The sequence below is a fragment of the Argiope bruennichi genome, chromosome 1, assembly GCF_947563725.1.
Source record: "Argiope bruennichi chromosome 1, qqArgBrue1.1, whole genome shotgun sequence".
Taxonomy (NCBI): domain Eukaryota; kingdom Metazoa; phylum Arthropoda; class Arachnida; order Araneae; family Araneidae; genus Argiope; species Argiope bruennichi.
This window is the reverse complement of record NC_079151.1, coordinates 1,556,290-1,569,633: the sequence shown is the minus strand read 5'-3', so window position 1 is coordinate 1,569,633 and position 13,344 is coordinate 1,556,290. Positions and strand designations below refer to the sequence as shown.

The 13,344-nt window shown below is 30.3% G+C and overlaps 1 long non-coding RNA gene across 1 annotated transcript; it reads left to right on the top strand.

The window, feature by feature from the left end:
* Nucleotides 1–2,688: 2,688 nt before the first annotated feature.
* Nucleotides 2,689–12,037, top strand: LOC129969543 (uncharacterized). Its single transcript, XR_008784535.1, has 3 exons — nucleotides 2,689–2,819; nucleotides 11,721–11,840; nucleotides 11,943–12,037. It is a non-coding gene; the product is annotated as an uncharacterized LOC129969543 (long non-coding RNA).
* Nucleotides 12,038–13,344: the final 1,307 nt, after the last annotated feature.

Genomic DNA, 13,344 nt, shown 5'->3' with positions numbered 1-13,344 from the left:
ATTCACCGTTTGGATACAGAAAGAAAATAGATATTCACTAAATCAGCAATAAGTATAGGGCACTATTAAAATATAGAATTTTAATACAATAGATTTGTTCGATTAAGGGGAACTAATACATAGGACATTAAACCACTTCACAAACAAGACTCGCACGCGCATCGAATAAATGAATTTTTAACTCCACAATTAAGAGTATATGCAATTTAATGTATTAACTTTACATGCAAAAATCATAAAGGCTTCAATGCCTCAAGTATATAATTAAATAGCAAGTGTCCCAAATAATTAAGAAGCTATATAGAATAAGAATATCAAGATTACAATAAAATAAGAAACTATTTTAAGAACCAGACAAGCCTACTGAACATTTCTAGTAACAATTTGTCGCTTCATTAATTGATATGCTAATTATGCGCAGTTACAAATTCAATAAAATATTCTGAAATTATAGATTTTTCTTCCGGTAAAATTTATATCGCGTTTTAATAAAATAATGAATAAACTGATAATAAACTTAAGTAGGTTACGAGTTCAATTAAGATTTTAAGTGACCTGTAATTCACCAATTCATAAATGAAGCTTTGAATAACGACATATACTGAAGGTTTCTATTGCATTTGAAAAACTAAGCTCGGGGAAAGCTAAACTAGAAAAATTATAAACAAGTCAATTGAAGCATTAGAGATGCATTAGTAATATCCCGAGTTGAAATTATACGCGAAATTAAGTTAAATACTTTGGACAAATATAATATTTAATGGATGGACTTTTCACTCAGTTAGCGCTGAGAAATAGAAGGCGTTGCTAAAAATAAAACTGAATTTTAGTTTGAGATTCATTTTGGAAAATTACATTAATTCAAATTGAGAGAATACTCTAAATCAAGGAAAGAAATTTTAATTTTAAGGATTTTTTTTATTGCAAGGTCATTCTAGTTTTATAATTCTTATTCCTATACGAGAATGAATGTTTGAATTATATGATATTTTGAACTAAACGAAGGATCTTAACGCGTTAATTTTTGAACTCTAATATTCCGATTAAACAATGAAGAAATATCCATGATGTACGAATATTCCGCATAAACAGCCTCCGAGCAGCTAAAATACCACAATAAATAGACATACCCAGTGAAGTCCAGTGCGACAGACGACAATATCCAAAATTTTAGCCGTCATCCTTAAAGACCTAATATGGCGTGATGGCGTTTTGTCACGACATCGAGGAACTAGTATTGGATTTTAAATAAGCAACATGGGAGAGTGTCACTTGCTGCGACTTCGGCTTCAATATGCGCACAATCCATCATAAGGAGGGTTATATCTGAACGTTAAAGCGAATATACTTCACCATGCAAAGAATCACAAAATAAAAAAAACTAATCATTTTCTGAGACTTTATCAAGTTGTATGAGGTAGAAAGTGTTCATAAATTGTTCTCTTCTTCCAAAGATTTATAAAAAGCGGCTCTGCAGCAAGAACGAGGAATTTTAAAAAATTACAAAAAATGTTATTCGAATTCGAACCCGGAAGGTGCATCCACAAGAAATATAAATTTTATTAAATGAACAACAATTATTGCGCAAATTTAAAAATAAATCTACCAAAACTAGCGAAAGACGAAATAAAGGTGGTCTGTGCTCCTAATGTAAATAAGATTATTACTTTAAATATTATCAACCGGAATTTTATGTCAAGGGTATCAAAAAAAAACAAAAAAAACGGTAAGCAACATAGATGTTAATGAAGAAACAAGATGAAAATATTTCGTTTCTAATTTCAGCTAACCTTCGCAAATATTCCTGCATGACTTCCTTAGGGGACTACGGTGGCCTAGTGGTAGGGTCTCTCCCACGGAATTGGAAGGATCCAGTTTCGAAATTCGATTCTACTAAAGATTCATCGTTAATGCAGGCCGAGTGAACGCTAAATAGCTATTGCAAATATGCAGAATTTTGGAGAGAGAGGACTACAAGAGGGATTACGCTCATCATCGGAGCTCAAAATTACAAGGTCCATCCCATATAAAAAATGATAGAATCTAAAATACTAAGTTGAAAAATATGAAATGACCTAAATTATTTCAGATTAATGCTATCTTCATCAAAAAAAGGGATATTAGTAACAACTCAGTGATATAAAGATATGATGAAATGAGTGGTTAAATTATTTAAAAAAAATTCAATTCGCCTTATACTTTTAAAATATGTTCCTAACTCAAAACATATACTCTGAGAATCTTAAGAAGTCTATTCAAAAGTTTCAGAGAGGATAAGCAAACATTTAAAAAAATCAGATGTCAGTATGTTGTTTCATTGACCTCTATGCATCGGAACCATTTCTTTTTTTTACAGTTCTTAAAGTAAAAATTCCTCAAATAATGACATTTGTTGAATGAAAGATAAATAATCTTTTTATCACATTTTCCTAATATTCAACCAAAGCTGGCAGATTTATTTTTAAATTTATAGCAATAATTATTGGTTTTTAAGCAACATTCATATACTTTATGCGTGCTTCTTCCGGGTTCAAATTTGGAAAACTGTTCTTTATTTAAAAGAAATATCCAAGCTAGCTGCAGAGCCACCTTGCATAGATCTTTGGAAGAAGAGAAGGATTTATAAAACACGTCAATATCTTTACTATTTAAAAGTTTCAAAAGATTGATCAGTTTTCGTTTTGTAGTTCTTTGCATGCTAGAATAATTTTTTTAAATGATTTTTGTTAAACCTTGAATATTTTGAATTGTGCTGGGATAGATATATTTTATAATTTAGTATCTTTTGCGTTATTAAGCAACTTCTTAGTATTTTGATGGTAAGTTCTGTTGTTTCAAATTAGTTTAAGTCTAATAATGAATATAAACTGTTTTGTCGTTTTACGTCTATTGTAGAATATTTTTTCTTGCTAAAATATCCGTTTACATTAAATGTCTTTTTTTTTTTTTTTTTTGAAAAATCGGAATGTTGCAACTATTTTAAACTCGGACATTCTTTTTTTAAATGTGTTCCCTAATCCATGTAACTGGCGAAAGATCAATTTTATACACATGACATCTTCGTTCGCTAGAAGAATAAATAAATTTTTAACTCTGAAAGAAAAGTTTTTGTTACCGCTTTGGGAATTCTTTGTTAAAGCATTCAAATATAAAATCTGAAACATAAATTATTTGTTTTTGTGAACTTTGTTTTGGCTGAGCGAACAGAATGATTTTTTTATATTAAAATTAATTGTCAAACAAATATTTTAAATGTAATATTTTGGTCAATAAATTAAAAAATCAATTCTGAAAGCAAAGTCACTTTTTTTATTAACTCATGGGAATTCTGCTTATTTTAAAGAATTTTGTGCTGAAAATAGTAAAATTTGTACTGAAGTATATTACAGAAATTCTCTAAAATTAAAATTTTATCTATTTGATGGAATATAATGTGAATTTTCACTTCCGACACGTAAGATTTTATTGTTATCAAAGCTCGGCAAAAACGGAGAATAGTTCATAAAACACTTTAAATCGGAAGCAACAATTTCTTGTCTACAGAGATTGACATTTGAATAACTACAAATGAAACCATTATTGATTGAACTGTTATTTTACGTAGCAAGATTACCACAAAGTTTTGTGGCTGATTACTACAAATAATTTACTTCATAACTACAAATTTTTCATAGCTGCATGTGACCATCTGCTTCTATTTTAAAGAATTTTGAATTATATTTATGGTTAAAAACAGTATCTGGAGCAAAAGTATGCACAATACTCGATAACCCATAGTTTATTCAAAAACTTCTTTCCTATTATCTAAGCACTTCATTAATGGGGTAATTACTTCAATGATGGATTCAGATTTATTTAATTGTCAAGAAGAAAAGAAATTTAATGTTTCAGGCAATCGATATTACACATATTCTAAACACTTTATCTGATTTATATGTTAGCTTAGTTCCGTTCTCTTTGCTCTTTCATTCTGAGTGTTATAATGTTGATTTTAGAAACGTCTGAAATTTAGCTAAAGAGCCTTTCAGTTCATCTGAACTTTCAATATAGCACTCACTTATTAGGATAGTTATAAATGATTGTATTTTATTCTGCACAATAAAAGTAGCAAAAATGATACTCTTATATTGGAAAATCTGAGGATGACGAACTCAAATTCATCTGCTTGAGACTACCCAACTTGAAAATATCGAATTAACTCGGCATTGTCATTGATAAAAGAAAAAAACTTTTTAGTAGGCAGTCATTTCTATTTATTGTAATTGTTCCAAACCATAGCTGTATGTCCAATAACAAGAATTGTATATTCTGACGGGGAAATGTATCGGAATGACCATTGCAATAAAAGCTCCATAATTATTAATCTATATTTATAGTTCAAGTATTTAAGAATTGGAATTCATAAAATTCATTTATTTATAGTAATAAAAAGATAATGAAATCTTATTTGAAAAAGGTTTATTGCAACTTCAAAAAAAATTTCATTTATAATTATGGAAATAAAAACTATGAGAATCGTTGAAAGAAGTTATAATGGATGTTTTCATTATTGAAAAATGAATGCAAGTTATAATATTTCGTCACGATGTGACGGTATTTCGTTCGGCCACTTCTACTAAATCTGACTATTTTTCAAAACTTTACATCAGAGGAAATTTTAAATAATTTGATTAGAATGGACTTTAAGTTTGTGTATGAATGTTTCATAAATGAAACCTATGATAATTTAAAACTTCTCTTTTGCTTAGAAAAGTAGATCTAACCAATAAGTAAAGTTTCCTATAAAGTGTTTCCAAAAAATACTTAGTTCGTTTACTTTCAGGTTTTCAGATTGACGAAGATAGAATACGTAGAAATACGTAAAGTATTTAATATTTCAGCAATATAGCCTTTTCAAAAAGTGTGCTACGACTGTCTTGAATGTTTTTTGATTTATCTTAATGGTTTGGTAATTAAAACTGCAAGTCACTCTGCATAAAAATAGTTGAATTTAAGCATTTAATTGTACAAATTTGTCTTATTGTAAACATAACTTTTCAAAAGTTAAATTTTACAATGCATTGTGTATTACGAACTTTACATTAAAATTCTTTTCTGCCAAAAAAATTCTTCCTTTATAGAATTGGTAACCTAATATTTTTTTTGCATTACAATGTATTCCTTTTAGAATTGTTTATTTGAAGTCGCTTTCTATTTTCATTATATTTCTTGTCGGTTATTACTAGCAAATACTACCTGAAGTTGTATTTTTTAATTTGCTTTATTCATTTCAAACACTTTCAATCCCTAATGATTATTTGCCTCATTGTTTTGGGAAAAACTCTCTTAAAATTTTGAACCTTTATTCAAAAAATTGTATCACAGTATTTCGGAATTGAATCGTCTGTATTGTCTTCGTCTAGTCGTGTTACCTCAGTCATTGCCTTCTATGCAGTAATTTTACAGAAAAACCAGCCCGTTTTCAATAAATGTAAAAGTTATTCTTTGATGCCTATCCAAAGTTTGTCATTTTTATAGATTTAAAAGTGGAAACAAGAGAATGACTTCATGAACTTAAAGAATTTATTTTTTAATGAGTGTAAAATATTATGATTTCTTAAAATTAAATTTGAAAAACTGAAATGAAAGAAAATTCATAATAAAATTGATATAAGCGAAAAGTTAATACTTTAGTTCCTGTATTTTTATGCAAAATGTTCTAAAATTATTGAGGGCATTAACTTCCAATTATTTTAATACACCCGAAAATTCAGATTTATCATTTAAAGTTTTGGAGGGGGGACTTTATTTGTCAGAGACTGCTCCTCTAAAAAGAGTAAAATTTGTCTTCATAGAGACGGGTCCAATCGCTTGTCTGAATAGCGTTGCGTTTTGTGCATAATGGCACGATTATACCTCGCAATTTATGGAAAGTATGTTAGTTTAACAATATTGCTTTGAATACATAAGAGAACCACAATGCAATGCAAGATATGCGCTTTTCTTATTTCAATAACCCATGCTTTTCTTAGCTTCAGACTATTAAGCTGAAGTTTTAAAAACGTTTATGTATCAATTTCCATTCTGTGTTGCATTGTTACTTTTATCTCAATGGACCATTTTTTTCTCTTGACTTAGCAAGATGTTAATGTAAGCACATTTTTATGGCACAATGTAAAATGTAATTCGAGAGCATTTCTGTAAAATAAAATGCTTGCATATTTTCATGACATTCTAATGTTTGCTTTGTGAATTTACTCTAATATAGAATATTTAATTGTTCTGAATTCAATTAGTAGTTGTTGAATCACCCGTATTAATGAAATTATTTGTAGTTCGTAATTTATCATTCTTCCATTAGTGCAAAAGTTACTTGGTTAAGGAAGGTGCATCAGCTCGTATGACGCTTTTGTATTCTGATTGCAGTACAAATTTATCAGATACGTTTTCTACTTTCAAATAGAATATTAATATAAAATTAAATAATTCAACTAAATTAAGATTAAATCAAATTAAACTTAACTTTTACCATCTAAGCTGCTGCTCAACTATAAAAAAAATCGTAAAAATTGCAAAGAGTTAGTGTTAAATATGATTCATAATTGTTAAAATTCCAGATTTTTCTCATTCAAAGCAATTGTTTGTACTTCTGTACATACGGATACTTAATATATTCTTATAATTAAATTAAAATATTTTTCAAATTTCCTTAAATCATTTTTTAAATGTTGTGTTAACTCAAATATTGACCATTAATTATCTGCGCAACGATTAACCATAATCTTTGACAGCTCTTCTGCTTACGATAATTTGTATTCGAAAGTAGAAGCGGCATCTGCATCATTATGTCCAACACTTGCTATGTGATGAATCGTGCATAAGTTGAAACCATCGTTCCAGCAAGTGGCATTCTTCCAAGTTTGGAATTGAAAATCCTGTTCCAGTTCAAGCTGACATCAAAAAGTAATACTAATCACTATTTCTACAAGCCATGTCACTTATGGTTAACGGAGGAAAGTATTTTCATGTGGATTTCCTTCTGTTGTATTGAACTAACCAGGTATATGTCTATATAATTGTGGTATCTAGCTGTCCGGAAACTACCTCTGTAGGATATTTGATGATTAGAATACTTCTTCCTTGCTCATTCAGAAACCAGAGGTTCAGATTCTTCATTCCAATAAGTTACTAATTCTTAAATGGAAAACTGAGTCTAGTTATGAAATTGAAATCGTAGAGGCAGTTAACTCTGCGATAAGTGAAATTCCCTAGAAATTAAAAAGCATTTTACTAATATCAATATTTAAATCGTGGTGGTAGATTTTTCAGAATAAATCTAAAATTAAGTTGGAATTTTTTATTTATATTCTTGGTTCAGAAGTAAAGTCCATTGCCAATATTTGATTAGTGAACTAGCTCATTTAATTAGTATTGATTATAATATTCTTCTAAGAACTTTAATAAAGTTCTGTCACTTCATTTCGGGATATGTCTAATTCATCTGAAGTTTCCTATCTAACTTATTTACAATACTTTGTTTCCACGGAATCCAGCCTTTTTATGGCTTCAATTTATTCAAATAGAATCGATTTATTCATGACATTCAGTGTGCGTGCTGCTTTTCAAATTTTTGCTTGCGAATTGTTATGGAAAATCACGGATTACATAAATTAAGTTCTTGAAAAAAAATTTGTTTATTCTGCGGGTAGATTCAATTACTTTTTCAAAAGGCGACTGTATGAATTGCACCTAAAAATATATATATTTGATGTTTGAATCAAAGAAATTTTTTTTTAGGATGAAAGATAAAATGTTTTTCGAACAAAGTAAATGGTAAGCATATGAAAAACCACCTAAATAATGAAGTCTTAAATTTTTGCATTATAGATGGAGAAATAAAATTCTTGAATATATATTTAAAACTGTTAAATACTTAAGAATATATTAGTAAAACTATAGATGACATATGAATGATAATGAAACCATAGCAATTATTATTGGCAAGAAATTAAAAAAAAAACTTTTGATTTGCTTTCGGAAATGACAGTAGTATTGAAATTAACTTTTGACTAATTCTTAAGTAAATTTCTCTCTAATACTCTAGATGAGGCAAATGAATATAAGAAAGTATCGTTGGAATTCTAATTTTCTATCGTTTTATAAGGCGTTGGTTAGTTGTTTAATACTAACGATAGGTAAAGAATTGAACTTAACCATTCCATACATGCTATCTATTAGGCATATTTAAATTGCCGCTCATTAACCTAAACAAAATTTCCTTGCTGTTTGAAATAATTAGTCATGTATTGCTTTAAAATGTCTTTCAGCCATTCTCTTGGTTTGAAATTTTAATGCTATTAAAATTAAGGTAATTCATTCCGGTTTGAGTTAAACATAAATTATGTTAACATTTATTAGTATGCATGTCAGCACTCTTTACTTAGTACTATTTAATGGCCATTTTCGCAGTATTTATCTTAATTATTGAACTCGAAAATTCTTTACATGTTATTGCTTAATGAACTACCGTAACATTTCGGCTCTAATATTATTTAAACCATTTCCGCTATGAAGTCAATTCCCTTATCATTAAATTTCGAGTCTTTATTGATTGAAATTTAAGAAAATGCATTTGGTATCGTTTCTGCTATAGGAAGTTTGAATAATCTAATTGTAATTTAAGACAGAAAACCGTAATAACGTAAAGGAAATGTCCCATAATGTGCCCTCGAGTCCTCTTGCATCGAAATATCAATGTTCAATTTTTTAATTCCTATTCACTAATTCATCCTTCATATGAAACAAGTTTTACATTATTCGATACAAATAATACTTAATCCAACGTCTAATTTGTCTTTTCGTTGAGTTAAAATGAATTATCAAAGAAGCAAAGTCATCTCAAAATTACGAGCTGTCAGTCTTTGAATTGTTAGGTACGATGTTTAGAGGAAATTTTTTAATACTGATAAATTTGTAGACTAAGCTGTACAAAATGTAACAGGTGATTGTAAGGAATTTTAGCAGTTATGTTCTTGAGCAAATTGCGTGTCTACTATCCTGCATCAACTCGGCATTCCATTTTCTAAATGGGAAAACAGCACTAGGATCGTAATTTACGAGCTTTTGCGTACCATTTTCAACTAGATGTTTGGTTCGATGTTGAATTAAGCCATTGTGATGTACACCTGAAAGCTGCAGATTCGTAGTGGTGGTGGTGACGGCGTGGGTAATGTATGAAAGAGAGAGCTGCAGATTCGTAGTGGTGGTGGTGACGGCGTGGGTAATGTATGAAAGAGAGAGCTGCAGATTCGTAGTGGTGGTGACGGCGTGGGTAATGTATGAAAGAGAGCTGCAGATTCGTAGTGGTGGTGACGGCGTGGGTAATGTATGAAAGAGAGAGCTGCAGACTCGTAGTGGTGGTGACGGCGTGGGTAATGCATGAAAGAGAGAGCTGCAGACTCGTGGTGGGGTTGATGGCGTGGATAAGTTTATGGGTGCGAGAATTGTAACTGTTTTTATGTTGGCGATGTGGGAAATGTGAGAATTGTGGATTTATAGCTGTATGGATAGTGTGTGTGAGTGTGAAAGAAAATGGGGGAAGTGTAAAATACTAAGTGAGAGAACTAAGTATAGAATTTTGTGCGAAAGAATTGCTTATGTCATTCATCTAAGGCTGATTACAACGATTTTCTTCGTTGGAAATATTTTAATGCTGGGAAAGTCAGAATTCAGGAACATCGTTCGAAACGTTTCATTGAAAAAGTAAAATGAGAAACAGAATATATATCGGAATTAACCGGTTCGAAGATTTAAAATGAGGTTATTAATCTCTTAAGAATATTTTCTTTTGCAGTCTCACCAATTCTGTATTTTTATCCGATAAAATTGTGTTTATGTAACCACATTCCCACCGTGCACTCGACTTTCAAACCAGAATGAAGCTTGAACTTTTCATTTTGTAATAGAATTCCTCGCGATTAGATTTGTCTAATCAAATGCCATTTTATGTTGATGGCAGAATATTCTTAAATTTCTTCATGATATGGAAAGAAAGGGCATGCATTTTAACGACTCGCAGTTTATGATGGGAAGAATGAATTAAAGTACATCTTCAGATAAAAAAAAATTTGCTTGACTGGCAAGAACCCCTTTTGTTTCATTTTATCATCTTCGTGACTGAACCTGAATAAGAAATACTAGTTCATAAAAAGAAAATTACTAACTTAGCATTACATTCACCACTCCTACTGAAGATGGAAATAGAAAAATTAGCAGTCTCTTAACAATTTAATTTTCAAAATCCCCTCTGAACCCCAGTGTTAATGTTCACTTTTAATTACTTTTTGAATTCTAACTCGCTACTCTTGTCGTCCAATACTGCTACAGTTACGTGTTTATGATGCATATTTTATCCAAATTTAATTTCTCCAAATATTTAATCTCTTCGTGATTTTTAATCATTATTTGTTTCATTTGAATTTCATGGATTCCTCTAACCTGTAATAAAGTTAGCCTTGCTTCGTTGTTTTGGCTTTACATATGTTTGCCATTCCCCTAGTTGAAGGAACATTTTGTTTGATATTCCCTGAAGACTAGTTCGATTCAGTTTCGCAAATCCATCAGCCATAATAAGAAACGAATATTTGAGGTGCAAAACATACAAGTCGTTTTTGATATAGTAACTATGTCAAAAAATTAGTGATTTAGTACATTTAGCAAATATTTAAATTGCTACTCGTACCGAATTTATAAACAATATTTTTAATTCTATATAACCCGTTTTCGAATTGTAATACATCAAATCTTAGAAGTTTTAACGATGAAATATTGAATGCGAATTTAAATTTTTTAATGAATGAATGGATAAAGTTGACAAAAGGAGCTAGAGAATTTTTGCAAATGTAATTGAATTAGATTAAACAATTGGGGCCGATTTAAAAAAAAAATGGATTTTTGTTTGTCTTTAGTTCTAAGCGATGGTAATGAAATAAAATCTTAAGGATCGGGTATACATGTAAAAAGTGAAATACTGATCTTAAAGGCCGAATTTAAAATCAAATGTATTTATAATAAGCAAGATGTAGTCATTGGGAAATAAAATTTCTGCACAGATAGCCAAGTCGTCTATTACAAAAAAGACCAGCGAGTTCCATTAAGACAAAGAATAAAATTAGTGTAAAAACTGGAATTCAAAAACTCAAACAATCCAGTCCAGTTCAAAACCAAACAATTTAGTTCAATTAAATTCTAACAGAAATTGGTCTGTAAAGATTACTTGAAAAGAAATCATGCATCAAATATCCAATTTTAACAGCAGGGAATTTCACTTATTGTAGAAACACGTATTGATTTGGGAAGTTTTCATCTTATAACTGTATTCTGCGTGAAGATGTTTCAATTCATTTGAAATCTTTCAAAATTCAGTGTAAATCTGCTCTTCTGGTATGATGAGTGAGAATAACAGAAATATTCGTAATTTCTTGATATTCCATACTAGTGGCTCTTTGGCAACGATAACTGTCAGAATTATATAGGAAATACTTGGTATGTCCCTTGCTACAGAAGAACATCATTGGTTTGTCTGTTCATTAATAGTAGCTGGGAAGAGAATAAATGTAAACTCTGGTGGTGAAAATAGCAGGAACTTGAAGTTGCTTAAATTTAAACTGCTTTCATTGCACCAGAACATTTCTGTCGAATCATGTGAATACATTATTAAATGTATTTGATGCTATTAATAGGAACAATGGTACCCTCCCCCAACCCTCGTCTATGGAATGACTTTTTTTCAGTTTTTGTCACAAATTCTATCAACTAGCAATTTGGATGACCAAGAAACTACATCAGAATGATAGATAATGGTAAGTTAAAAGAATCTTGTTAATTATCATGCCAAAATATAGAATACAATCATTCAATGTGATTATTAAATAATTGTAACCTTACTAATGTGGACACTTAAGTATATATAGGTTAGAACACTAACAACCTTTTGCCGACTAAAGGCTTGCGACTCGCCAGCAGAAGTGAGATTGCTTCCTTGGTTCTCTCGTGTTCCGAGCTGACATGAACTACGCTGGATGCTGTGAAAAGTTCGCTAAAGATGGCATCAAAATATTAAATCTAAGTATCCATTTAGTTCCTTGATTATAATACTAAAATTGCGAAAACACGACATCCTGTAATCATTTTATTTATTCTTCTAGTCGAATGAGTTGCAAGTTATAAGGAGAGAAAACATTATTACTTAGAAACATCTATCGAAACATATGCAGCATTCCCATCTCTTTCTCAACATAAGAATCGGCTGAATCGAAAAACGGGCCATTCTGACATCAATTTCTGTAAAGGGCCGAATAAATCAGACGCCACAGAATGGAGCCAGCATGCGAGAGCCTTCTGCATGTAGCCGTCCTCCCCAGGAAAATGTTGCCAGGCAAGTAACGAACCACTTAGTGCTAAAACAAGACAAGAAATGTTTCCAGGTAATACTGTTAGTCTTTCGCTTCCCGGAAATTTATTTTCTCGGAGAATGAAACATTTTATTATTGCTTCTTAAACAATTTTCAAGCCTTTTTACTCCTAATGAGATGTTCATTAAGATCACAAAGCAATGTTTTTAACGTCAAAATACTTCAATCCAGAAAACATTATTTGCACTCTTACAGAAGGAAATTGAATGTTTTTCGAATAAAATTTCATCTTGTCACTATATAGTGCTCTCTGTTTGGAGGACGTTTAACGGCGCTTGATGGAGAAACAGTACTGTAATCCTAAGTATAATCAATGATTGTTGAATTAATTTATCAATCCTCCTTTTATGTCTTTAAAATACACTTGCATAAACTTACTACCATTAAGGAAATAACACTTTAGTAATATCAATAACATGTTAAAATAGATTTACAAATGAATTTAAAATACTGCGAGTAGTTACATTATCAATAGAGAATTAAATTGCTGTTAACTTAAAAAAAATTGTATTTGGGTTGAATGCAAGTATATCTGATTTAATAATATAAAATTTTATATTTTCATAGGCGATGTGTAAGTGTCATATTTGCAGAGTGACTACTTCAGTTTCTGTCAGATTCTCTATCAGCAATCTGTATGATGGCAAATATTTTCTCATAATGGTATTAGTAAGTAGTAAGAATTGATAATTGCCATACAAAAATGAATACAGGATTTGATTATTAAACTGTAACTTTGTTTAATTTACATTTTTTGTATTTTTATAGGTATATACAAGTTGGAAAACCTACTGCTTATATAATTGCTCTTTTTCTGAGTGAAGACTTCCTATTTACACCTAAAGTAAGACGGCTTTCATGAATCCACATATGTCCTGAATCGAACCCATTT